Below are 26,620 nucleotides of genomic sequence, written 5' to 3' on the forward strand. Positions count from 1 at the left end.
ATAAAATGTATACCCCACTTGACCTTTGCGACAGGGTATATCAGTATGAGTTATCACAGAAGTAGAACAAGTCCAGGCACAGGCCGTTAATCAATTATGTAAAAATCAACAAAAGAAATGCGGAAATGCGCTAGTCACAGCAATAAAACAAAATAAAACGCAATGACAAGAAAGAAATCAGGTAAACAGGGAGTCGACGTATAAACGAGAGCCAGAGAAGTTCGAGATGGGGCAGCACAGCGGGGCAGCTGTCGCTGGCTGCCGCTGGCTGAATAATTTTGCACGGCACATTGAATGATTATGAGCGCTTCAACGGCCGCAGATGATTTATGCCCAGTCCGTAGGATGGCGGGTGGCCGGGGGGGCGACGTTGCAAAAATAAAATTACAGTGACAAATTAATGAAAATGAGCAGCGACCAGGAAATTGTGAAAATGGTCAAGCAAAAAATACAAATACATAAGAAAATGTAACAATTCGTGTGTTAATAGAGAAACTACAGTAAAGACTTTGGCATGACTAACACATCATCAAGACAAAAGGGTTTTATCTGCGGCTAATCAAATGACGTGCACAAATAGCTCTTATCTAGTGATAACCATTTAAACAGCTTGTCATCAATACGGAAATAAGTCATGCACAAATATATATACATATGTGAAAGCATTTATTGCATTTTCACTTTTAAGTGGTTTCCAGTGGAAATGTTTCCACCTGCCACCAATCTTATCAATATGGTTACGAGTAGAACAATAGAAATATTTAAGCTTGCATAATTTACAATTTTAAGTTGTATAACTTTTAAAATGTATAGTACATAGTTGGTATGTTTGACATTTCTTGCTAATGCTTCTTTCTCACTTAATAAACTTGCATAGTTCATTTACTCTATTCGTATCTCTCGTAAAAGTTTCATCTTTTTCTTTAATTCTATTCCACCTCTAATAATTTTGATCTTTGCCTGTACAATCCTTTATTATCCTTTCTCGGTATGCATCGCTCTCTTACTATCCTTATATATTTTACTTCTCTATGTCCTTTTGTCATCATCATCTCTTTGCACTTTTTGTCTTTCTCTCTCTACCTGCTCTAGGCTCCTTAGTTTTTCCCTCTATAGATTTCTTCGTTTATCTCTGACTCTATAATCCTTAACTTCCTTTTTCGTTGTACGCCGCTTTCTCACTATCCTTATATATGTTACTTCGCTATCGTCTTTTGTTAGTATTTCTCTATAACCGATTTCCCTCCATTTACCTGACCTTACCCACTTCTTTTTACTATTTCAACGCACTTTCTTTCTATCTTCCTCGTTCTTTTAAGCTTATTTAAGTAATTTCTTCTTCTCTCTTCTCGGCGATATTTCTATTAACCCACTTTTAGCATCGTTTACTTTATTTCTTCTTTGCGCGTTTTTCTTAAACGTTTCAATGCTGGCCTTAGTCAAAATATTACATCTGTCGAACAGTTTAAGATTCATACATTTATGGATCCGTGAGCTTTACTTGATTTGCTTTACAGTGCATCATGCTTATGCGTCAACACACTTCCATGTCTCATCTACAAAATACATCTATTAATAATGATATAAGACACAAAGAAACCCGTTTGTTCAAACCAGTTAGCATCTCAATTCAAAAAGCTTTCACAAGTTTCCAACACGGGCCGTATATCATTCATGCTACATGCGTTCGCACACAGTTGCCACAAAGCGCATCAACACTGTAATCCACACTCATACAAACACACACACACACACACATATATATATACACACACACACATTCTTAAAGGAGTGTGCGCCGGGCAACCCTAAAATGCCTTCAACTGTAAATTTTCAGTAGCTGCCATTTTTTTTCTTTCTTCTTTTAGTATGCTTCAACCAGAGAGACCTTTTCGTGCCCGAAAAGCATTGTGTTATTTAATTGCCGGCGTATTGTATAACGGCATATTCTAGGGGGGTTCGAACTTGGTTTGACGTAGTGGGGTTCGAGCCTTGCATTATCCTTGAGCAAAATTTATGCAAACAACAAAAAATGCTTTAAATGAATAATCAGGCACAACCGAATTTGAAGCATTTACAGGCCAAAAGGCGACCCTTTTTTTTTTCTCTCTTCTCCGACACAACGTTTTTGTTAATGTTTGTTAATTAATTGCAATCAGTTCCAGGCTCAAATACAGGTAACCCCCCCTCCTACACAAATGCGTAAGCCCACGCCCAACGGCCGCCTCGGCTAATCGTTGCGGACGTGAGGCTCCAACATCGCCGCTTGTTTACATCAAATGACAGGCAACACACAAGGGGCGCGGCTTGGGCGGGCAGCAAAAAGCTGAGGGGCAAAATAAAAAATAAAAAAGTAAATTTTATAAATTTTCAATGCCACTTGAGTTTAGTTTGCAGAGCGAATCGCTTCACACGTTGTGCCACGTTGCTGGCTGCCCTTCAGCTAACCAATGTGGGGCAGCAGCAGCAAAAATAAAAAGTGAGCGAAATAAAAAAAAAATTAAGTCAGTGAGAACAAGGCGGGTGTGCTTGACCTAGAGATACCGTGTAATGCAAGGGCGCATGGCTTTATTATTTGAACATTTCATAATGTTTGCAATTTCTTTTAATTCTCTTCAGGCTAAATAGGAAGCCATACTCAAAATTTGATAAAAGCCCGCATTGAGTAGGGTATTTGGAAGTCGATATAGCAAACTGTTTAAAGCTGATGTGGACAGTCTCTGAGTTCACAAAGAAAAGACAAACATGACACAGTTAGTTTGTACAAGCTAGTCGAAAAGCACATACAAAATTTAAATTAAAATAACGGATTCTATTATGCAAGCTGTCCCTTTTCCTGGCCTTACGCTTGTAATTCGCAACAAGTTAAGGCTTTGCCATACTAGAGTAGACTACAAAGTCTGTTAAACTGCGTGTTTATATGAAATTAATTATAAACTAACAAATTTTCAACATTTCTTGAATCTCAACCAACTATGTGTTACCCTGTCTGTTATTCAATTGTTTCTATATTTATAGGGTACAACAAAAATCAAAATGCCAGTTAACGTTATAAATATGCATGGAATACGTAATAATCTGCATGAAGAGCACAGCCCATGGAGCGCTAGCAAACTACTTCTGAGTGAGTGAGAGGCAGAAATTTGATTATATTTTCCAAATGGTTTCTTTCTGGCTAGTTGTTGCTGTTGTTGTTGTTGTTGTTGTTGCTGCTGTTCTTGTTGCTTCAACTTTTGAGGCCAACAACGGCAAAACATGCCACGGACTTTCTGCTTTCTATAACAGCACGAACCGAAGGCATTGAGGATGACGATGGCGACTAGTCAAGTTTTTCTTTTTCTTCGGCTTTTTGTTTTTTTTTTTTTTTTTCCCGACAGTTTGACGGCAGTTTGTTGTTGCTTTTTCCCCATAACCCTCCCACCTTCGTGGCACTATCCTATCCATCGGCAGTTAACTTTGTCTGCCATTGCCAAGCGGAAAAACCACTTTGATTGTCGAGTGTTGCGTCTATTTGTGCTTTGCAATTGTAAAATTACCCGCTTGCAGTTTGGGGGCATTAATTTATAGAATAGAGTTACTATGGTTATCTGCAGCTTTATAATTTTAGATAAATGAGCGTAAAAATAGTTTTTACTTGTGGGCCCGTGCACATTTTAAACACAGGTATTGTCTATGGCTTTTGATATACGAGAAGCGAACGATAACATGTCATTTAAAGTCAATCAAGTGAGAGGCGTAAATCGACAAACTGTAACTGCATTTGAGCTTTAAGTGTGCTTAATTGTTAATAACAAAGCTTTAAGTTGTTTCTATGCTTTTCACAAAAGTAGCTAATGGGTTATAACTTAAAGCTTTTAGTCTTTAAATCTTTAAGTTAGTTTGATTTTGGAGAGCAAAGCTTTCAGCTCTTTCTACGTGCTTTCAAGACTCTTATTGCATCAAAAGCTGTACCTATTGGGCTAGAACTTTAAGCATTAGGTGTGCCTTATTAAAAATACAAAAGTTTTCAGTTGTTTCAATGTGCTTTCTAAAAGTTCTGTTTAAATTACTTATAAATTGTTTAGAAATTAGATTTAAATTCCTTTACATAGAACGTGAACGAAAACGGGTTCCATTTATATTAATTTAATAAACTAGATAGTTCTGCCTCTTTTAATATTTTATCCACTCGAAACAGCATATCATTTATAAATAAATTATTATAATTTAAATATGTGTGTTGTCATTCTAATGCTGAGTCATACAGAAATGTATTCATTATTTTTTGCATTCATTTGATTAACTCATTTTATTCTTACATCATAGGCACTTGATTGACATACGAATCAAGCCAAGAAATATGTAATCTGCGTAAGCCTTAAAACTGGCAGAGATATGCAATTTAATAGAGCTCGAAATGTAATAAACACGTCAACTGTATTTTTAACTACGAAAGATTAATCGAGATTGTTAGATGCATAAATCATGAATTTATTATTGAAGCATTTGACTTAGGGCACTCCTTGGCACAAGTCTAAAAGTTTTTGCGACAGCCACTCCACATAGAATAACAAAAAGAAAATCGCATTTGTTTTTCACTCGTTTATACTGTGACTGTGTTTTCGCCATAAGTAGATAAGTCGAGCAAGAAAAAAAACCAGCTTGGCTTGGCTCTGAAGGTCAAATTGAAATGAAAATGCCGCAACATTGCAAATTGGTTTCATGTAAATTTTTAATACCCTATATGAACGGCATTAAGTGGGTGGATTTGTTCGAAAAGTTAAGAATGGTTTCAATTTGCGATGATGTTGACAAGCTTAACATGTCAGTCAAAATTGTTGATTCATTATGCCAGACTAACCCATTTATATGCCTTTTAAATTTATAACAAGTAACAAGTACAAGTAGTTTAATTTAATTTTGTCTATCTTTTATTTTTTAATTCTTTATATATATATATATTTTTTTTGTTGTTTATTTAATCACTTTTTGGTTTTTTTTTTTACATTATTTTTTATTTGAATTTTTTTTCTCTTTATTTTAATTTAATTTTATTTATTTTTTGTTTATTACTTTATTGTCTCATTATCATTTTTTTATTTTTTTTTTTTAATTTTTTGTTTTATTTTTATTTTTTATTTATTATTTTTATTTTTATTTTTTTTTTTTATTTTTAATTTTCAATTTTATATTATATTATATTTTTTTAAGACTTTTATTATTACGTTTCCCTTTTTGATGGCTCATTTAAAGTTTTTCAAGACTTTTAGGTATTCCTTGTTAGAGGGCATTTGCTAGTCGACTAGCGTCCAAAATGTCAACATGTTTACTTGTTTCTTTTCTATCCAACTGATTTCTAAGGTGCTTATAACGTCGAGCCATTGTCAGAAGCCAAATAGGTGGAAGAATAAGCAGCGCAAAAAGAGACAGAGAAAGAAAATGCCAAGAAGAAAATCGACTGATATGCTTGCGTTATGTTGTGCTCAGGAAAATTGGAAAATTGCTTTTGCACAGCCCACATTTTTGTGTCCGTGCACAGGTGTGCGTGTGTCCTCTGTACGTGTGTGTGTGCACGAGTGTGTGTGCTTTAAAAGGATATGTGCGTGTTTCTAATGGCTTTCAGTTGAGAGGTCATGTTGTACATGTTCGCTATAAATTTGCTGTAAAAATTCTGTGCACTGAGCAAAAGCTGATAATGAAATATTTTCTGTGCGCCAAATTCCAACCCAGCACCCAAATGAAATGAAACCCAACTAAGCAATAACAGAGATAGAGAGACAGACAGAGACAGGGACACAAGAAATTTAGAATATGTTCAACCAATATGTTGAAAATGTTTATTTTTTTATTTTTTTTTTTTGGCCTGGCAGCAGCGACAAGCCATGCAAAACATAGCAACAATTTCACGTAAATAAATGCGAACAATGAACATTTTTTGACTAGCGCAAGAAAAAAGACCAATAAATACGTGAGTCTATGTTGCAGCAAAATGCGAATACCCTGTCCACAGTATATTCAGATATGATTCATATTATGCGTGTTGCATTGGACATTTTCAGATTCAAGTGCAGAAGAACAGACAGTGAAACGTTTAAGTCACAGCACACAAAAATCATTGTAATAAAACGTTCGTTAAGAAAACGAATGTGACACAAGAGACACGATAAACAAGAGATAGATGTTGCTCAGAAAGTGAATGAACTGAAGAGAGGGTTTGCGGAAGTGAGTGATCTTAAGGTTGGCAGGGAAAGAGTGAGAAAGAGAGAGGGAGATAGGGAAAGAGAGAGAGAAATAGAGAGAGGGAGAAGGAGAAAGACAAAGAGAGAGGGAGAGCGATAGAGAGAGAGAGAGAGAGCGATAGAGAGGAGGAGTAAAAAAAAAGAGATATATAGATAGATATAAAGAGAGAGAGGGAGAGAGAGAGAGAGAAAGAGAGATAAAGAGAAAGAGAGAGAGGAAGAGAGAGGAAGAGAGACGAAGAGAGATGAAGAGAAGGGAAGAGAAGGGAAGAGAGAGCGGGAGAAAGATAATGATAAAGATATGTAATGATAGTTACAGAGAGTGGGAGACAGAGAGAATGTAAAACACAGAGAGGAAGAGAGAATGGTTATGACAGAGAGGAAGAGAGAATGGTTATGACAGAGAGGAAGAGAGAAAGTGAATAAGAGAGAAAGAAAGAGTGAGAAAAAATATACAAAAAAAAATATAAAGATTAAATATCCACAAATAAAAATTGCTAGATTTAAGTAATCTACAATTAAAGCTCCTGCGATTCATAATTACTGAGTGCCCGCCGTCGAGTATCAACTAGACGACAAAGCAGCAATGCCCCAGTCAGAAAAGCTATAAAAAAAGAATGAAAAAAACAACGAAAGAGAGACTGAAAACCCGTTGGCATAATAAATATGATGCTCAATTGTGTCAACAACAACAACAACAACAACGTCCATTGGGTTGGATTGCTAAATGGCGAACCGCACATGCTGCTTATGTTATTTTGTTGTTCTTGTTGCTGCTGCTGTTGTTGTTGTTGTTGTTGTTGTTGTTGTTGTTTTCAAGCGTCTGTGTTCGCACACGTTTCACAAACAAATGAATTCATTCAAATTTATAGAGCAATGCGAATTGCAGTCAACAAATGTGCTGCTTCGCCCTTCACGCTAGGCGTGGAATCATGTGTCGTCCCTCGGGCAAGAGGAAGGGTTAAAGAAAAAATCAAATTGATAAATGTTGAAAATTATTTAATATTGTTGCCAAGGGTGAAAGGCTAGGCATTTATGCTGCACAAATTAACGAAACAGAAATAAAATACAATTGAATTGGCATTTGTTCAATAATAACAAAATGTATTAGATTTCATCAGCTTACCTCAACAAATAATGCTTAGCAATTGTGGATAGAATTTATATATTTTATGCTGAAAAGAAAATAAGATAGAAGTTTAAATTAGAGAAGAAACAAATATTAAATTCTGTTTTAGTTTTAGTTTTAGTTTATGTGTTGAATCAAGCTGCTAATATATTATTATATATTTAAATATTTTTCTTGTTCTTGATTTCATATGCCACAACATATATATACATATATATATTTTTTATCGATTTTCTCCTAAATCTGCACTTATATTCTATTCGCTAAGGTAGACCTGGATCCAACTAATTTGTACTAAACTAGGCTCAGCATTTAATGTTCGCTTAGTTTAATAGACTTTTAGGTGTAGTTCTCTTTGAAATTCTATATTTGTAGTGCCTCTCAACTGGCAAAGTGCTTTAAATTAGGCAATAAAAAATCAAGCTAAGTCTACTTAATTTAATGATGCCTCCTGCTGACATTTTGTGACTTTGAACTATTAACAACAATTCGTTCAACTGTCAGCACTCGGCAACAACTTAACTGCCAGTTAAATAAATTTCAAGCAGTCCAAACACACACACACACACACTCATGTATACACCCAATATTAGGGTCAATGGGTTGCATAGAACCTGTCACGAGCTTATATACATACATGTCCAATGCCCCCAAGTCTCTCAGTGCTTGAGTTATCTTTCATCTAATATTTCCTATGTTGAGCTCCAGCCAACTCGATTGTCAGCTATGCGCTGAATAAAATAAAAACCGGTGAAAAAAACTTGAAAACTCCGCCCACATTTAGACAGCTCAATTTTTTGCCTATTGGCCTGCTGGCATTGTTTTTCTATACTCTTATAGAGGGTACTATAATTTTGTGATGATATGTGTAAGGGCATGGAAGGAGATTCTTCCGAAACCATAAAGTATATATACTCCAGATCAGCATCGACAACCAAGCTAATATAGTTATGTCTGTCTGTCCATCTGTATGTTACTATGCGAACTAGTTCCTCAGTTTAAAAACTCTCGTCTTGAAAGGTTCGTCTTTCTCTTGCAGGCAATACATATGTATATCGGCAGCGTCCGGATCGGAACACTATATCACATACCAATCGAACGATGGAAAACTTTCTACTTTCGCAACCTGTTACTTATATGATTCTCCCCACATATATGCAAATCCTTATCAACATCGGAGCACTATATCATATAGTTAGCCCTACGGCAACATATTCAGTTTTCCAAAACTCAGCATTTACGAGCTTTATAATAGTAAATTCACATACAGTAGGGCAAATGTGCATAAGGGTATTAAATGTTCGGCGTACCGCAAATAGCCTTAATTCTCGGTTTTGTTCTTTTCAATCTTTGGGACCGCATCTGTTTGGCTCTTTGCATTGATTGCCTTCTATTCCTTTTGGGCATCAATTTATTGATTTCGTTAACCATTTTGGCATTTTCTTTCTGTTTCTGCGAAGGTCACAAATTGTATTCAAATATTGTGTACTTAATAGCTAAATGCCATTTGAAAATAACAAACATTAGCAATACGTATAAGTTATTGAGGTTTATATTTAGCTAGCATCTAATTGAGGCGATTGCGATTTACATTTTGTTGTTTATTCAAACGACAAATGAAATCTCATAATTATTGAACTGAATAATGCTTTAACAATTTTAATACCATTATTTACATATACAATGGGAAACAAAGATAGCCGGACAAGTTAATGTGTATATTTGAATTTTAAATGCCAGCTGAATATTATATTACGAGAGTTGATTTTATTATAATTCGCATATAATATCCATTTACCGACTGAGATTAACTTCTTTGACATTTTGCTAGTTAAATATAAGAACAAAGTTCTTAGAAAAACAAAATGATGTAAAATATAAGAGACTATGAAATAACATGAACTCTTTTTCTAACTATTTCTACCATGTCGACATACACAAGTGCACACATACACTCACGCACACAAGCATGAGACTGTGCTTCTTCTTCCCTTTGCCGCGTACTATAAAGAACTTGTTCCTGAGTAACTTCGGTGCTTATTGTCCGATCCTTTTGAATCTTTCGGGGTTTATATATGACACTTAAATGGATGTAAATATCAAAGTCCAAGGCTATACGTCCATAAAATTAGTTATTTTGGTAAGAAAAATCTGATCTACTATATAAACAACGCCAAATTTGGTGTCTGTATCTCTCAGAAGCTTCGAGATAAAAAACAATATGGATGTGAGAATGAGAATGGGACAAGTTATCCATTTATTATTTAAACACTTTCACAATTGAGTCGGAGCATAGAAATTGAAATAAACTGTTATTTGTATAAATTAACAAATGGCTCTATAAAACTAACTTCAACTAACCCGCACACAACAACATTAACTCTTTTGCGACTTTCAATCAATGTCCGCACACTTTAAATATTTGCAAAGGCATTTTGTCGTCAAGTGTTATTAAACAATATCCTCAGAGTTTACATTCACAAGTCACGTTGAGGGTTTTGCAAACTTAACGCAAATTAGTTGCACAGCAAAAACACAGAGAAGTGCATTAAATATTTATAAGGCCTGGCGGGAGGTAATGCCAAAAATGTTTATCAACTGCAGCAGCAGCAGCCGCCGCCGCAGCAGCAGCGGGAACAACGAGCTAACTAATTACTAAGCTGATTAAATTAAATTAAGTGGGTTAGAAGAAAACACAGGCACACATACGGACAGGTACACACACACACACACACGTGCGTACACCCACTAAATTTTGGGCTGTAGAGCTACCGTAAGACATTTTGATTGCAAAATTAATGCGACCAAAGTAACATGTGTGTGTGTGTGTGTGTGTGTGTGTGTGTGTGTGCCATATAAACACATAAACACACAAACTCACACAAGTTTGTCTGAGCGTGGGACAGCAGAAGAAATAAACACCTCGACTGACTTTTCATAGATAAAACGCAACCTGCCTTGACATTGGTTAACCCCACACTCTCAGGGAGTGTGTGACTGTGTGCCTGTGTGCGTGTGCCTGTGTGTATGTGTGCATCTTAATTAATGATACAAGGATACAATTTTAGAGCAAAGCGAAAGCCGAAGCCCAGTCAAGGATATCGAATGGCAAACAAAACTGCGTCAACAACTTGGAAATAGCCTAGAAATTAAATTGGATATCCAATGGATACAAATGCCACGATTTTAGATTGGCATGCAGTGTGTGTGTGTGTGTTATGCCATTAAAGCCCATTGGCAATATAGACAAGTCACATAGACACACACAACATCCACTCCTTAACCATATTGCGTCAATTTATTAACCCATGGAAATTGTCAATTTTAGCACGCCCGTGAACTTTAACCCTAAGCATTTTAATTAGCTAGGTAACACAAGCGCTTTAGCTGGGTTAACCAAAAATAAAAATAAAAAACACACAAGAAGCGAAAAAGCATACAACTCACTCCAATGCACAAGTTTTCCAATCAAAAAGTCTTGCAACAAGCAGCAGCAACAACAATTACAACAAAAACAACAACAACAAATCCCATTACAAAAACTAGAAGAAAAAAAAAGCACGAGATATTCGCATTGGCGAAATTGGCGCTTTAGTTTGCTGTGAGTATAGCAAGAGTATATCAAATTTGCCATCAACTTTGTAACAAACTTTAAATAACTTTAATCGCCAGCAGCAAATATACAGAAATTTTCATATTTCGTTTACAAAGCAAATTTATTGAAAACAAACATTTCAAATGTAAAAATAATATTATATATTATTCATTTTTTAAATATTTTTTTATTTTTATATATTATATTTTTAATTACATATATTTTATATTTTAATTAATTTAAAATATTTATAAATTAAATAATTTTATAAATTATATTTTTTTGTAATTTTCAATATATTTATATATTTATTAATTTTCAATTTTTATTTATTTTATATATATTTTTTATTAATTTGTAATATAAAAGACTGAGTTTTAATTATTTTCAATAAACGTTGAAATTAGGGCATTTGCGTTTCTCTATGCCAAAAGTTCATAAAATTTCTATTGTCGATTTTTTGTATTGCAATTTTTTGTACAGCACACAAAACAAGTGCGCAAAAGTTTTACAAATCGCGAAAAGCGTTTAACTACTTTTTTTCTAGTGTTGTGTAAATTTCGGAAAAGCGTTGATGAGCGCTGTTGGCAAGGGACGCAGCATAGAATGCAATAGATTTGTGGCTGGGGTGAGGTGCGGTAGGGGTAAAGTAGGCGCACTTGAATGGTAATGCCAATATGCACTACATTGTGTACTTTGTATTTGCGCAGCGACGCCATTTTGTATTGACCTTGATATGCATGGAGGAATTGCTCATCAACGCCGCGCGTGGGGCGGTTAGGTAGTGGGTTGGGCGTGGCACTTAGTCAGTCGATGGCAAGTGGCTTTTAAATGCAACCGAAAATGTGTCGATTAGACTGACAAGAAGTGGAAGTTAGTGGTGCTATTGATGGTTCAAACCCCCCCTCTCTCTCTCTCTGTCTCTCTCTCTCTGTCTATCTCTTCCTGTCCCTCTATATCTGTATCACTATCTCTCCCTCTATTTTTATCTCTGGCGCTCTCAGTATGCATGGCATGGCTATGCATTTTGCAACCATTTTCACAGTTTTCACTTGCAGCCGGATGTGCCGGACAAACGGAAATGAAATTTTGCGTATTCGAATATAGAGTATATATATATATATATATATATTTGTTTTTTTGTGTGTGAGTGTGCTGAATGATTGGCAATTGTGTTGATGAAACGAGCTGCGAATTTCGGGCAATTTCAATTTGATTTGCACACCATGAGAACTTCAGTAGAAATATGGCTACAAACGGGTGAATTATTCAGAATGTGCTGTTTAACAATAAACAAAAAACAAATAATATAAAAAGTTACCAACAGTCAAGTACAGCTCCTGTGCACTCTTTAAGCCTTTTTAACTAAAGTTCCCAACTAGTTAAAGCGAAAGCCAACATAAGCAGCTTTGGAGTTTATTATTACTTTAAGTTCGTTTCTAGAGATATAAAATGTATGCTCTTAAAACGTAAATCATTTAGTTTAATTTTAGCCTGACTATTTTTCACACATTTTCCGCCTTTGAAGGCGAATGGAAAATAAGAAACTCAAGAAATTTTCCTTAATTTAAGCTAGAGTTAAATTAAAACATGAAAGCATTTTGTATTTTGGGATATTCCTAAGACTTTTCCCATTTCACAAGCGATTTTCTTTTTCTTTTTCGTTAATCGTTTTATTACTGACCAAAAAAGTGGCCCTGTTTGTACCAGCTCAGAGCAAATATCATTTGCACTTGCTGTTGACCAACTTTAATTAGCGCAACGAAAAATATGGTAAATAAATATGTAAATGGCATAAAATATGAAAACCGTTACCGCAATAACCGCAACACGTTGCCATTTTCGCTTAAAAGGGAATGAGAAATAATTGCGAGGCAAACAATTTATGGGCACCTTCCACGCTGGATAATCCAGCGCGCTTTCATGCATATATGCATAGGGTATGCATATAAAGATATAGATATATATATATATATATATATCCTATATGCATATACTGTAAAGCCGTGTAAATCCAAGTCCATGACTTCTGAGCTGTTGCCTAATTATGCAGCCGGCGCCGCGGCGCGTTTACTGTGGACAGTAATAGATAAACTTTTGTGCAAATGAAAAGTTATGGAGAGAAAAGCGACGACAGGCAAAAACTTTTCAAGACTGCAAACAACAAAAAAATACAAAATATATGAAATAGGAAAGAATAGCTATTAGCTGCAAACCGAATATTGAATACACTGTCTGCAGGAAAAGGACGAAGCTTTGCCAAGTTTTATGACGATGAGACTAACATAGAAATATATATATTCATATATATTAAGGTTTTAATGCGTTACGCAATTTGTAACAAAATTATTATACGCTGGGATATAAAAAATACGGATAACTGGAAAAGTAGTCAAAACAAATCTGGCAGAAAAACGGATTTGCTGCTCACCTTTATTTCATCGTAAATGCCAAAAGTGATGAATCTTAATAACCAAACATACATTGTTTGGAGATGGAAGGATGAGGTGCAGGGGGGGAGGGGGGAGATTGCCATTCCTAATGAATTCCGCTGAAAAGATTCCATAAATCATGCCTCATCTAGAAAAGCATCTTATTGTACTAGTTGCAGCCACGCCTTGTATAAGTTTTTTTCTTTTTCTGTTGCTGCGATTATCATTTAAGTTGTTAATCATGTCAAGAGGGAATCGAGACAAAGTACTATGGATTGACTAGCAGATACCCTGTTTTATGCAGAACAGAATTTACAAGGCAAAGGACATTTGCAAAACCTTTTACTACTTGTAAGTTGTCTTGTTGAGTACATTTTAATGTTACAGGGTATATAAACATATTTGATTGATTACGAGACATCCTGCTCTATACAGAACATGTATAACAAGATGTCTTTAGGCAGAATTTATAAGCCAAATGCCATTCGCAAAAATATTTACTAATTGTGCCCTGCTTAGTTCAGATAGATAGGTCGATGCTATAATAAAGAATGGATAGGATTCCAAGATTCACAAGCCAAATGACATTTACATTGGCAAAACTGTTTATAAGTTACAAGTATGCCCTGCTTACCTAATTTTGTAGTTACAGGGTATATAAAACATTATTCGCCCAAAGAGGGCGCTGCTGTGCAGCGTAACAAAGACCTTTGCCCTTCTTTGATGTGTTAGTGTTAATTAATGCGATTATAAGTAGTCTGAGAATTTATAGAACGCGGTAAAAATAGAATTCTCAACTAGTTGTAGGCAAAGCCTCCTCTTATTTAAGTATATCCTATCAGAATGTTAAAACGTTTTAAACACATTAAATTCTATTTTAGCTTAACTAGTATTCTAATTTAAACCTTAAAAAGTGATACATTACAACAGTGTTTCATATGAAACATTAAAAAGCCGCAGCAGTTCAAAACTTGCCACAAAAACACATACATTTATATGTATATACATTCAGCTATTTCCAAGGACAAGTGCGAAAATTTTATGGTTTATCTACACATGTGGCAACCGCATACCGTAATCCAAGCCCGCATATGAACTAGATTTAAAACTAAACGTTATAAAAAATAAAGAAAAAAAAACACGAATAGTTAGTCATTTGTAAAGCCGCAACTTGAATACCCTTGCAGCTACCCTTGAGATCTGTGCAAAATACATTTTTAGAAAAATACCGTTTCCGAAGAAGAGACCCTTCAGGCCTTGTCGATTTATAGTTCGATTTTAATAGGATTTTGCTCACAATGGAATTAACAACTAATAACTTCTATATCTTAATTTATATTGAAAGCATACAGTTTTTTTTTTATTTTTTTTTGCCCACAAAGTCTTCTACAAAATGTTACCCATTTCAGGACATAATAAAAATAATGTTTGCCAGTGTATTATCAAACATATTAGAGTAAAAAAAAAATTGATTGGCTTCAAGTAGTTGACGAAAATGTTTCCCATGTGTGTTTGAAATACGAGAAAACTCCACCCACGAAAGGGTTGAAAAATAACTAGAGCCCAGAGAGAAAAACAAGCCTTTGTCCATGTCATGGTTGACTTGGTCTAAATGCTTGTGACAGTCATGGAAATGAAATACATGAAAAGAACTCTTGACGAACTTGAAATTTCTACGAGTATTTAGCTATTAATTTTGTTTATTAAACTAACGGCATATTAAACGCACGCATTTTACTAAAATCATTGGAAATATATTTATAGAGAGAGAGTGAAAGAGAGAGAGAGCGTATATCGTGTGTGGGTAGGGGTCAGTGTTTGGTTGGGCGGCAACGCCTCATTAATGATACGCCATTTGGTATTTCATACGCTTTTTTCTTTGTTTTTCTAACGTAAGACCACGGCCCCTCACCGCCCCCTCAAGCAAGCCTCTAACTTGTTGGTATAGTTCATATTTATGCCCAGAATTTATTGCCTTTGAGTGGGTATGTGTTTGCTTGTGTTTCCCAGGGGCTAATAAAGCCCTGTAATGGGGCTTTGGGTGCAGATTTGTAGCCATTTAGTGCATAAAGTGTGACCAAGTGCTGTTAATTTAGTTGGTCACTCTGCGCACAACTTGGGAATTGCATAATAAAGGCGTGCTACACATGGCTTTAAAAGCTTTCCAAGTCGTTCAATGCGAGTTAAGTTTGCCTTCAAGTTACATTTATCAATTGACCCACAATTTTCTAAATGCTTCAATTTATTTAGAAAGAGTTATTTTTAGTATAACAAACCACTCAAGAGCTGGATAAATTCCTCAGAAATTGCTACTACTCTCTGTCAATGCTTAAAGAACAAGTTATCTGTCGTATAATATTTCATTGACAAGCAGCTAAATTAAAGTTTATCTTATCTATATATATATATATATATATATATATATTATTGAAGCAAGAGAACCGCGTTTTTTCTCTAATCATCTAAGAAAATCAACTTGATTAATTTTAATTTAGCGAATTGACAGCTAATCTAAATGACTGCAAAAGGCAAATTAATTATGTGTTTCGCTTTTACTCGAAATTTGTGGCGTTATCTGTCGATGGCGTGTAATCAATTTTATTTCTAGCACATATAAAAACTAAGAAGAACGAGAAAGAATGGCATTAGATAGCTTAAAGCTAACTTTGATGCAATGTGTGAGCTTAAATCGCACATTAAATAAATCAAATATGCCGCAAAGTGGGGGAATAGTAAGACTTATAAATGCCAAGTTTGTGTAACAACAAACGATCGATTGTTCCCGGCAATTGAGGCTGATCTAGAATATATGTAATTTATGAACTCGTAGATGTCTTTTTCTGTGTCTTACACACTTCATGACAAAATTAAAATACCCTCTACAATTATAATACCCTCTCTAGCCAGGGCAGCCATAAACTATGCCATCGAATGCGATCTTTGCCTGGCAAAGGTCGAAGATCAGCTCAACTACTTCAGCAGGCAACGCGGTCGGCAGGCTCTTGCCTGACCTTAGACCATAGAGGCGCCTCGAAAGTTCACATCATGCACCTCCATTGTCAATATCCTAAGCTACAAAAGAGTGGGTCCTGACGGATTCCAGCGCATAATAAAACCTACTCTTAACTGAAAAAGTTGGACCTGAATTTTCTTTGTTTTTGTGCATTTAACATTATTATCCTGTGCATGTACCCTGTAATTGCCCATTCGTATATGCAACTACTTTCGTTTGCTGACTGAAATAAATTGGCACTACTTTGAGCCACTTACAGTGAAATCCGCTTAAAGTGACACAATTGCAGGGCACATCCAACTCAAGCAGAACCTTACCCCAGCCCCGCCCTAACACCCACTCCCCTCAACACCATCATCTTAATACACTGTTTGGGCCCAAAGAATCAAAATCAGAAGTAGAAGCAAAAGTCAAGCTACTTCATTTTCACAGAGCAGACCGTAAAGCAAGCAGTAAACAAAGTTTACTGCCCCCACCAACACCCCACACCTCACACCCCCAACCCCTTCAACCAAAAAAAAAAAAAAAAAAAAAAAAAGCTCCCACTCATTGATTTGCCGTTACAACAAAACTTTTGCCAGCAAGTTGCAAACTAGTTGAGCGCCAGCCTGGAATGGAATGGAATGGGATGGGACGAAATGGTACAGGCCGCAGCATAAATGTTATGGATGTTAAGCAGAGCGAACGAGTGGGTGGGTGAGTGGGGGAGGGGTTGCAAAGCGGGGGTCGTGTGAGTTTTGCGCAAAAGTTGCTAAGAAAATATGTCTACACTTGCCGACATCCGTTTCCGTTTTTAGACGCGTTGCGTGCGAGCAAAACGCGGCGCCCAGAGACCGCTACAAAGGCTAATAAACACACACGCACACACACACACACACGTGCCTACGTCTATATGTATAAAATATATATATATGTATATATATATATTTGTATTGGGTACACAGGACACATTCATTGTGTCTCATTTGAGGGCCGCACATTGAATGCAAATGGCGCAAATTCAAATTACAAACCAACAATTTCCGCAAAATGTGTTTCGCACTTTTCCTTGTTGTTGTCGTTTTTTTTTTTTTCTCCTTCATTTTCCTTTGCTCGTGTACAGTTAATTGCCCCCTGTGTGTGTGTGTGTGTGGGTGTGTATGTGTGTCCTTTTTATCCTTGGCGCCATTTCAACATGGCCTAAGGCCTGTCTCTGCAGTTTATTTAATTTTCTTTATTTTTGTAAAGTGATGCGGAATATAATTAGAGGCCAATTGATAAGCTTTTGGCTTAACCAGCAAAACATGGCATCTTCCGACTGTCCAATACTCTGTAATAAGTGACATCAGCGAAGCTCTAAAACTGTTGTGCACATACAGTTGCTCTCAAACTGTGACTGGAATATGTCCCCTTTGCGAATAGGTTTCACTCGATTTTGAATACTCCGTACACTTTCTGATCTAACTAGACTTTAAAACTGAATTTTTTCGGGTCTTATTTGGCCAAGAATCTGCCGTGGCCAAACTATCTTATAACTTTATCTCTCATTAATCGATAATTCATATCGATATATCTAACATATTATATCGATAAGCCTTATCGACATATCTTTCATATCTTTAAATAATATCAAACTCTCTATTATATCATATCGACAAATCATATCGAAATGTATATCATATTATATCGATGAATCGTATTTTATCATATAATAGCAAGAAATCGATAATTAATATCGATATATATAACATAGTATATCGATAAATCATATCCATACGTCTACCATAATATATCGATAAATCATATCAAAATATCTTTCATATCGTATCTAAATATGTATCATATTATATCGATGAATCATGTTCTATCATAAAATATCAATAAATCGATAGACCATATCGATATATTTATCATATCATTTCGATATTCCTATCATAAGAGTATTTATGTTTATGCTCAGCAAATTCGATTGAAAACTCAAATTTAATTGAATCAAAGTTTGACTAACCAAACATTCTGTTGCCAAGCATAAAAGTACAAAAAGACTTCAATCATTGGCATTGTCAAATGTTCGCTTTGTTGTTTATCCAACTCTCGAATATCTCAATTGTTCACCTGATCCAATTTATGTCTCGTACGAAATGACATTGGCATATTTCATTATCAAATAAACTCGGCCTAATCAATAACAGCAAACGTTTAGCCTTTTTACCAACCCTCCGAACGAACCCTACTAAAACCAATAAGGCGCAAGTGTATGAAAAAATTTACATTAATTTCAATATGCCACCTAAAAAGCAAATAAGGGAGAAAAGGGCGAGAGATAAAGAAAAAAACAAAAAAAAAAAAACGAAGTAGAGGAAAATTTCTCATCTTCATTTCCATAGTGAAGAGACGACCTCAAAAAAAAAAAAATTTGCATGGGTCGACATTTTCAGATTGTGTCTGGTCCGGTCTGAGGCCGCACTTGATGCTTGTTGTTGTTGTGGATATTGTTGTTGTTGTGGATATTGTTGTTGTTTTTGTTGTAGTTGTTGTTGTGTCTGTTATACAATATTACAGAGTAGGCGCTGTGAACAATGGATGTGCTACATGGAAGGTAATGCACATCCAAATCGGGCCAATCTCTGCAGAAAGGGAACGAGGACGGCGACAGCCGAGGCATTGGTGGCACAGAGCACATCAGAGAGTGTATGGGGTGGGGAGCGGGGCGAGGGGGACGCGTCTGGCGCGTTGACTTGCTGCTGTGCCAATTTGGCTAGGTTAGCCGCCGAAGCAGTGTTATACCCTGTTTTCCTTTGAAAATGGCTTTTAATTAAGGGTATAATGATTCGTCGCAAATGCGTGGAGAACAGGCAGGTGGCATTAGAGACAGCATTAGGAATATATATCTAAGTATATAAACTTCGAATATGGTTTATATATTCCGAATCGATTGCGACAGAGACTACAAGAGCTGTCTGACTTTAAGTTATGTTCCTGGATAGTTTACTTTAAATTATCGATAGCTTAGTCCGTTTCCACAATAATCGATAAATATCGAATTTAAGCTGGCTTTAAGCTTGGCTCCTTTTATAAATTTTCATTGTTTATAGATATAGTTTACTTTAAATTATAAAAAACTCAGTCTGCTTCCACAAAATCGATCTTATGCATGGCCATTGCGGCAGTTCGTCACAACTAAATGTACAGGGTATCTGCTAGTCAGTTACTTTCACTTGTTTACGCCATAGTTGAAGGGCAACAGCGGCAGCCGTCACATACCAAATTTGTGTACTTCGTGTTGTTTTTGATATTTGTTGTTTTTGTTTTTTGTTTTTTGTTTTTATTTTTGAGCAGTTGTTATGGAAAATAAATTGGCTGGACTTATTTGATGCACAGGTTTGTGTCTGACAAGGTCGAAAATAACAAGGAAGTGGTCGCAACGGTATGAAAAGTATTTGGACTAAAAACTGGACTCAAGTAAAGCTTGCATCAAGCAGGCTATAACAGTATGTTTTATAATTAATAGTTTAAAAAGTGCGGCTTTCATTTAAGACCGCTTTTGGCATTAAAAACATTTTCAAGAGTTGCGCGAATAGGGAACGAACCGAGATACTCTTCGACTTTTCGCTGCGTTGCGCTTGGCCTAATCCCGTTTCCCTTCTGGCTTAATCAACGCACTAAATTAACTGACGCTAATCCGAGTTTATTGCTTAACTGACGCTGACTTTATAATTTGGGTTCCAACAAAGAAAAAAAAAAACGCGTCACAAATTCAACAATCTTGACCAGTTCAGATTTGCTGACATTATTCGGACTTTTCATTAATCCCGCACAGATTATATTTTTCGGTTTTCTTTTGCACTTTTCGCGCATTTTTATTAAGTTTTTCCTTCCGTTTTTCTTTCTGCTTTCGAGTAAATTTTTTTGTGCAACGATTTCCAATTTCTTGACCAGCTTTAAAAGTGTTTGATAACGCGTCAAATGTCTCTTGATATTAAAGTTCCCCTCCTGTCCCGGTTTAACAAGTGGAAATCCTCTTTGTTTGTTTAAGAGGCCAACATCGATATAAATGCACAAATTGTCAAATTGTGAATGGAACTTATTGATATTTTAAGGTATTCAATTAAACAATAGCTTCACAAATCGATACTGCGCACAGACACAGAAAATTGAGGCCATAAAGATGGCAGTTCAATGAGTTGTCTTAATTGAAGTGACAGCAAAAACTGTGAAGCAAACTATTTTTAATTATTTTTCTCAATTATCTATGGATTTTGATAAAAGTTGTTCATATTGTTCACTGAGCATGTTTTGCAATTATTTGCTTATTTATTGAAATTTTATATATTACTGATTATGCGAATAAGTGTATTTTATCTTAAGCTTCGTGGAACTAGTTCTCAAAGTTCAAAATGTTCATTGAGCTTGGAAAATTTTAATGTATGATTATTTGTAGTCCTTACTTTTAGATTGTGTAGTAAAGCAAAATATTTTTATTGATTCGCTTTACGTTGAGCATCTTTACATTTTATCTAGGGCTTCGCGTTGTGGAACTAGTTCTCAAAGCTCCTCCAAAGTTCATTGAGCTAGTTTTGTATTTCAAATTAATTAATTTTTTAATCATTTCTATTCCTTAGTCCTCAGTCGAAAGCAAAGTAAATTTGAATATTACTGGTTCACATCACAATTCGAACCTTTACGTCTTGGAACTAGTTCATGAGGCATATTTTGTATCTTATTTGTTGATGCGTGGTAAAGTAAGTTATTTTAAGTTTTAAATATCTCAGTTTCGCATTACGATTCGAAACATATTTTACCTTAAGGTACGCTTATTGGAACTAGTTCTCAGAGTTCATTTAAAGATATTTTTAACAAAGGCTACTTTTGGATAATTTCGAACCGGCTCTCTTCAAAATTAGTTCGAAGCATAAATTATCTATCGAACCACTCGCGCATGGAAATATTTCAGATATCCATATATATATATATATATATATATATATATATCCTAGACGTAGCTAAAGCCAAGACACACACATATATGCATATAAATATATGCATGTATAGCTAACGGCTTTCAACTTTGCAATTCGTTCACAGTCGACATTTGGCTTGCTTTTTTTTCATTTGTTTTTCTTATTTTTATTTCGCTTTTAACAAAAGACATTTTGTGGCCGTTGCCTGTCTCAAATTTCCTTTTTCATTTATTTAACGCATATTTCTGATAGCTGGAAATTATCTTGTTACCTGGATTGGAATTCAGCTTTGAGTGTGACACACAGTTAAATCAGTGCAGATTTATTTTAAGCTATTTCATTATATAGAATTTCAGGCTTAAAATTGCTTGTGTGTTTTATACCCTGCACAGTAAGTGAAAACGGGTTTTGTTTGTGCGTTCGATCATATGAATAGGCTTGACTTGTCTAAAATTCTCTAAAATTCGCCACGCCCACTGCTTCTCACAAAAGGGAGCATAAGATATATATTTTAATTACTTTCACAGTTTGAAAGTCACTTGCACTTTAAGAGTCATCAATTACAACAAGCAGAACAGTGTATTGCGCAGTCGGTTGCAGCCGACTGTAGGCTTTTAACTAGTTTCGCATTTGACATGCAACAAATAAAAGTCTTTGCATGTTTGATGCGACATAATAAAAAGTTTTTACATAAATACTCTTAACAGTATTATTACCAAATTGAGTTTTCCCGTTTATGTTATGTTAGCTTACTTCACCACCCGCTGCCCCCTCCCCATTCACTCGTTTCTACACTCTGCACAGCTGTTTACATTGAAAAGTTGATCCATTGTCACATTTACTTTGTTTTTTTTTTTTTTCAGTTTTCTTTCCGTTCTGCTTCATCGCAGCGGCAAAATGCAAACGTACCAACAATTTTCTTAGTTCTTCGTTTGCTAAATATATATATATATATATAAATATATATATATTATATGCTTTTTTTTTTGTTGCCTTTTTTGGTTTGTTTAATTGACTCGAAAACCAGTTTTATTTGTTTGCAAGCAAAAAGCAGCAACAAGCATTAAAAGCAAATATAAATTGTATGCGGCTCTGCTGCAGCGCTGCTGCTGCTGCTGCTGCTGCTGCGCTGACGCTTGTGCCGTTCCGCTGTTTTTTTCTTTTCTTCTTTTTCTTCCACAGAGAGAGAGAGAGGCACTTGGAACGCTGCTGCTGTTTTTTTTTTTTTTTTTTTTTGTTGTTTTTTGCTTATCATAAAGCGATTATTTTTGGGCTGGCAAAATAAAAGCATAAAGGCATAGAACTTTTACGCTATGGCATGTGAGAGTCTCCTCTCTGTCTCGCGCTGCTTGTGCATGAGTGTGCATGAGTGTGTGTGTGTGGGTAAGTGCGTTGTGCTCAAGCTAGCGAAGCTTTAAACTCGTTATTGCCCGCTGCCGCTGCCGTTGTCGCAGCTGACGCCGACGCCGACGCCGAAACCGACGCTGGCATCGCCGCAACTAAGCAGCTTCTTGTTGCTGTCTCGCTTACTCTAGTCGTGTTTTCGGTTTAGTTCGGTCCATTGCGTTGATGATTTTTTGTTTTTTGTTTTTGTTGTTTTTGTTGTTTTTGGTTTCTCTCTTTCAGTCTGCATTTAGTTTGCCTTATTTTGCTTTACGTTTTAATGTTGCTTTTAATTAGAAATTAGTTCTACTTCATTAAAATTGCTTGTGCTCGACGATGTGCAAATTGCCGTTGCTTGGCCATTTGTTGTGATTAATTAAAGGCTGCACAAAAAATAAAAACAAACATAAACAAAAACATTTCATTTGTTGTGCGCCTTTCATCTTAAAAAATTAGGTTCTGTTTTTTGTTTTTTTTTTTAATACGTTTTTATGGCTGCACACACGTGCGTTAAATGCGTTTAGCATGCCTAATTTATGCAAATTTAATTGCCAGCAGACAATTTAACGATGTTGCAACATGCGCCCGACAAAGGGCAAGCAAGGGGGCGGCAGATCGCGTATCCTCCCCGCAACATTTTAGCCACAGCCTGATTTAATTATGCAAAAAAAAAAATAGATTAAATGAATTATGAAAATTGTTTTGTAAGTTCACAATTATGTATTGGGACAAAAATAATTGCATACTCATGCATACACTGCGCAAAATATAAGCTTAATTTAGAAATAAAACATCTTATTGTTGATCTTAACTATTTGGAAATATGTGCGAAATTTGTTCGACTTTGAGCTGAAAATCAGCCGAGGACGCAAAAATTTGTCGAGTTTTCATTTGGCAGCGATCACTGTAGTCGCAGCTACACACACACACACACATACAGTAAAGTCATCTGCAATTTGGCAACGTTGCAATTTACCGCAATGAATTAACAGTTAGTCTAAACATGTCAGCAATTAGAAAGTGCACACTGATGCATGAAAATAAAGCACGATTAATGCATATCACGTATTTAGTTTTCTAGGTATGCCATTAATTTTTCAACTCATTTTTCACGAAACACCCTAATTTTTTTGGTAACTGTTTTTTTTTTAACGAGTTTAAGTATCGCAGAAAGTTGCACAAAAAAAACAGATAACTTTATTATAAAACTTTTAAGGGGCCTGTCGTGTGACATGCACACCTACACACACACAGACACCTACACACACACAGGCACGCTCACACTTCGCAGCTGGTTTAATTATAAAAGTTGAAGTTTAAATCAATCATTTAAGAGCGAGCCGGAATTATACTCATTTCATTTTAAAATAATTTTTAAATTTTTCAGCTTTTTGTTGCTTTTTCTTCTTTTTGTTGTGTAGGCCTTATTTATTGATAAATATTCTTGCTCTTATTTATAGGATTTCCTTTTGTTGTTGTTGCTGCTGCTGCTGCTCGTTAGCCCGTTCGTTTCATTTCCATACGTTTTATTTTCACGCACAGTGTCACAAAAGCGCACAACATGCCGTGCACATGGCGCCATACAACATTTCAAGCATGTTCAACAGCACTCGAGCACACTGTGCGTGCAAATGTCGTGGCGAACGTTGACGTTGACGTCGACGTCGACGTTGCCGTTGCAAAGCGACGAAGCAGCAAGCAGCGCATACACCGAATATCTTCAATTGTTGTTGCTGTGCGCTATTTAAACACAGATTGTCGTTGTTGTTGTTGTTGTTTTTGGTTGGCTTTTTGACACTTGCACTAAATATATACATCTAGTATGTATATGCATACACAGACTAAAACAGTTATACTTACAAGCATGTATCTATGTATAAAAAAAAAAAATAAAACACAATATAATGCTGGCTGCCAATTTTCGCTGCCTGCCCTTTTGTTTATTTACATTTATTAGCCTTGCCCTGGCCGGCTGTTTAGTCACTTTGCTACGCACGACAAATGCTCGGCTTAATTTATGCTTGTTTTGCCGTCGGTCTTTTTACAGCTGCTCTAGCGTTCGTGATTGCCGCACACAGATAAATAATAATTGCGAACAAACTGTCTGTCGTTCGACTTGCACGAACCGTTCACGTTCACGTTTTGACAGAAACTGAAACGTTTCATTGCCAAGGCGTTGCGCTGTAGCCGTTTGTACACTGTAGCGGAACGCATGAACATGACGAAACGACTGCCCGACCGACCGATCGACTGTCGACGAAGCATGTGCGACGTGACGACGGTGAGACATTTCGGCGAGACCAACGCTCCGAGTGTGGTGAACAAACAGGAGGCGCATGAGTGCGAGTGAGCTAGACTGTGTCTGTGTGTGCGTGCACATATGTATGTATGTGTATTGCGCCATCGCCAGTTGGTGTGCATGTGTGTGCCACCACTTGTCTGTGTGCATGTAGCTGTGCATATTTCGTTTGTTTACAGTTTTGCGTTGTTTTCTGTTGCTGTCGTTCTGTTGTTGTTGTCGTATTGTTTTTTTTTTTCACTTGGTTTATGTTGTTTCATTCCATTTGATTGTTTTAAATTGAGATTTGTGTGCCAAAAGCGTCGCAGCGGTGGTTTGTCTACGTTGTTTTTTGTTGTTGGATCCCAGGACAGCGCATATGACTTTTGTGGCAATTGTTTTTGTTTTCATATTGTTGCATTTATTGTATATGAACAATTTTTTATAAATTGTAAGCCGCAAGAAAACAATCAAAACTACAATTTCTGCATGCATAATTTTTACTGGACTACGTGTTGCTTATAATTTTCGGTTATTTCTATCTTTTGTTTTTTTTTTTTTCCGTGCGACAGCTAATTGGATTATTTGCGCAAGAAGGGGAAGGGTAGGGGGGGTGGCGCGGTAATAGAGCAAAGTTTTTTGATTAGGTTTCAAGTTCCCCCAACGCGCACACTGTACGCACATACATACACACATACACATGTGTGTGTGTGTGTGTGTGTGCGTGTGTGTGTGTGCATTTAACCCATGGCAATGGCAATCGCACATTTCACATGGGCGCTCATAAACAACGTATTAAGTTAATTAAGCTTCATCTAATTTAGTTACACATCTCACAAAGCGTAAAGTTATTACCGTTATTTGCCATGTGCTGACATCAGAAGTTCATTGCTGAAGTGTGGCAACGTTGCAAATTGTCCAAATTTGATTAAAAGTGAATACGTGCAAATCAATTGAAATTCGATAATTAAATCAATATTAAAATTAAAGATTTGCATTAAAAAATACCTAATATATATACAGGGAGTATATAGTTTTCATGGTAAAGATAAAAGATTTTAAACATTGCCTGTTGAGCCCTAAAAAGCCGCAACTTCAACAAAACCAATTAAATATGGAAGCGTTGCATTTGTTTAAGCAACTTTTACAAAAAAAATAAAAAAAAATTGTATATACATTAAAACAAATTGAAATTCGGCAACGCTGCAATATCTATTACGTTTTTTAAATAACTGCTACAACTTGACTTACCGTTATCAATCATTGCTTGACTAACCCACCAAAGGCCCATTTGGAAATGAAAAAATGGAAGCTGTTGAAAAAAAAAAAATAAACAAAAATCTATTTATATTATTCTCCTACAAAACTGATGACGTCACAAACAAATTACAGCTACAACGTCCTTGGCAATGATGCGCCTCACTTCATTGCATATACATATACATATATACATGTATGTGTGTGTGTATGTTCAGGTGTTTGTATGTACATGAATGTACACTAGATAAGCTCCATTACCAGGCAGCACAGTGTATTCGTAACTTGTATGTAACTTCGAACCGCAAATTGTGACACAAAATGCAACATCAATAAACGATAAATGTAATAAAAGCTCTCACACACACAGACAGA

General features: G+C 35.9%; 1 protein-coding gene across 3 annotated transcripts in view; it reads right to left on the reverse strand.

The window, feature by feature from the left end:
* The window catches only part of bin3 (bicoid-interacting protein 3), a 53,233-nt gene that overhangs the window by 17,169 nt on the left and 9,444 nt on the right, over positions 1-26,620 (reverse strand). Inside the window, exons 2-3 of one of the 3 annotated variants that reach the window (XM_070210520.1) lie at positions 26,240-26,300; positions 7,345-7,393 (exon numbers count right to left, since the gene is read on the reverse strand). The gene's annotated coding sequence lies outside the window, so the exon portion shown is untranslated. Of the gene's footprint in view, positions 1-7,344; positions 7,394-24,570; positions 24,865-26,239; positions 26,301-26,620 lie in introns of those variants that run through there. The other 2 variants (XM_070210521.1, XM_070210522.1) reach the window with 2 other exon arrangements.

Source organism: Drosophila virilis, chromosome 5 (genome assembly GCF_030788295.1).
Source record: "Drosophila virilis strain 15010-1051.87 chromosome 5, Dvir_AGI_RSII-ME, whole genome shotgun sequence".
NCBI classification, from domain to species: domain Eukaryota; kingdom Metazoa; phylum Arthropoda; class Insecta; order Diptera; family Drosophilidae; genus Drosophila; species Drosophila virilis.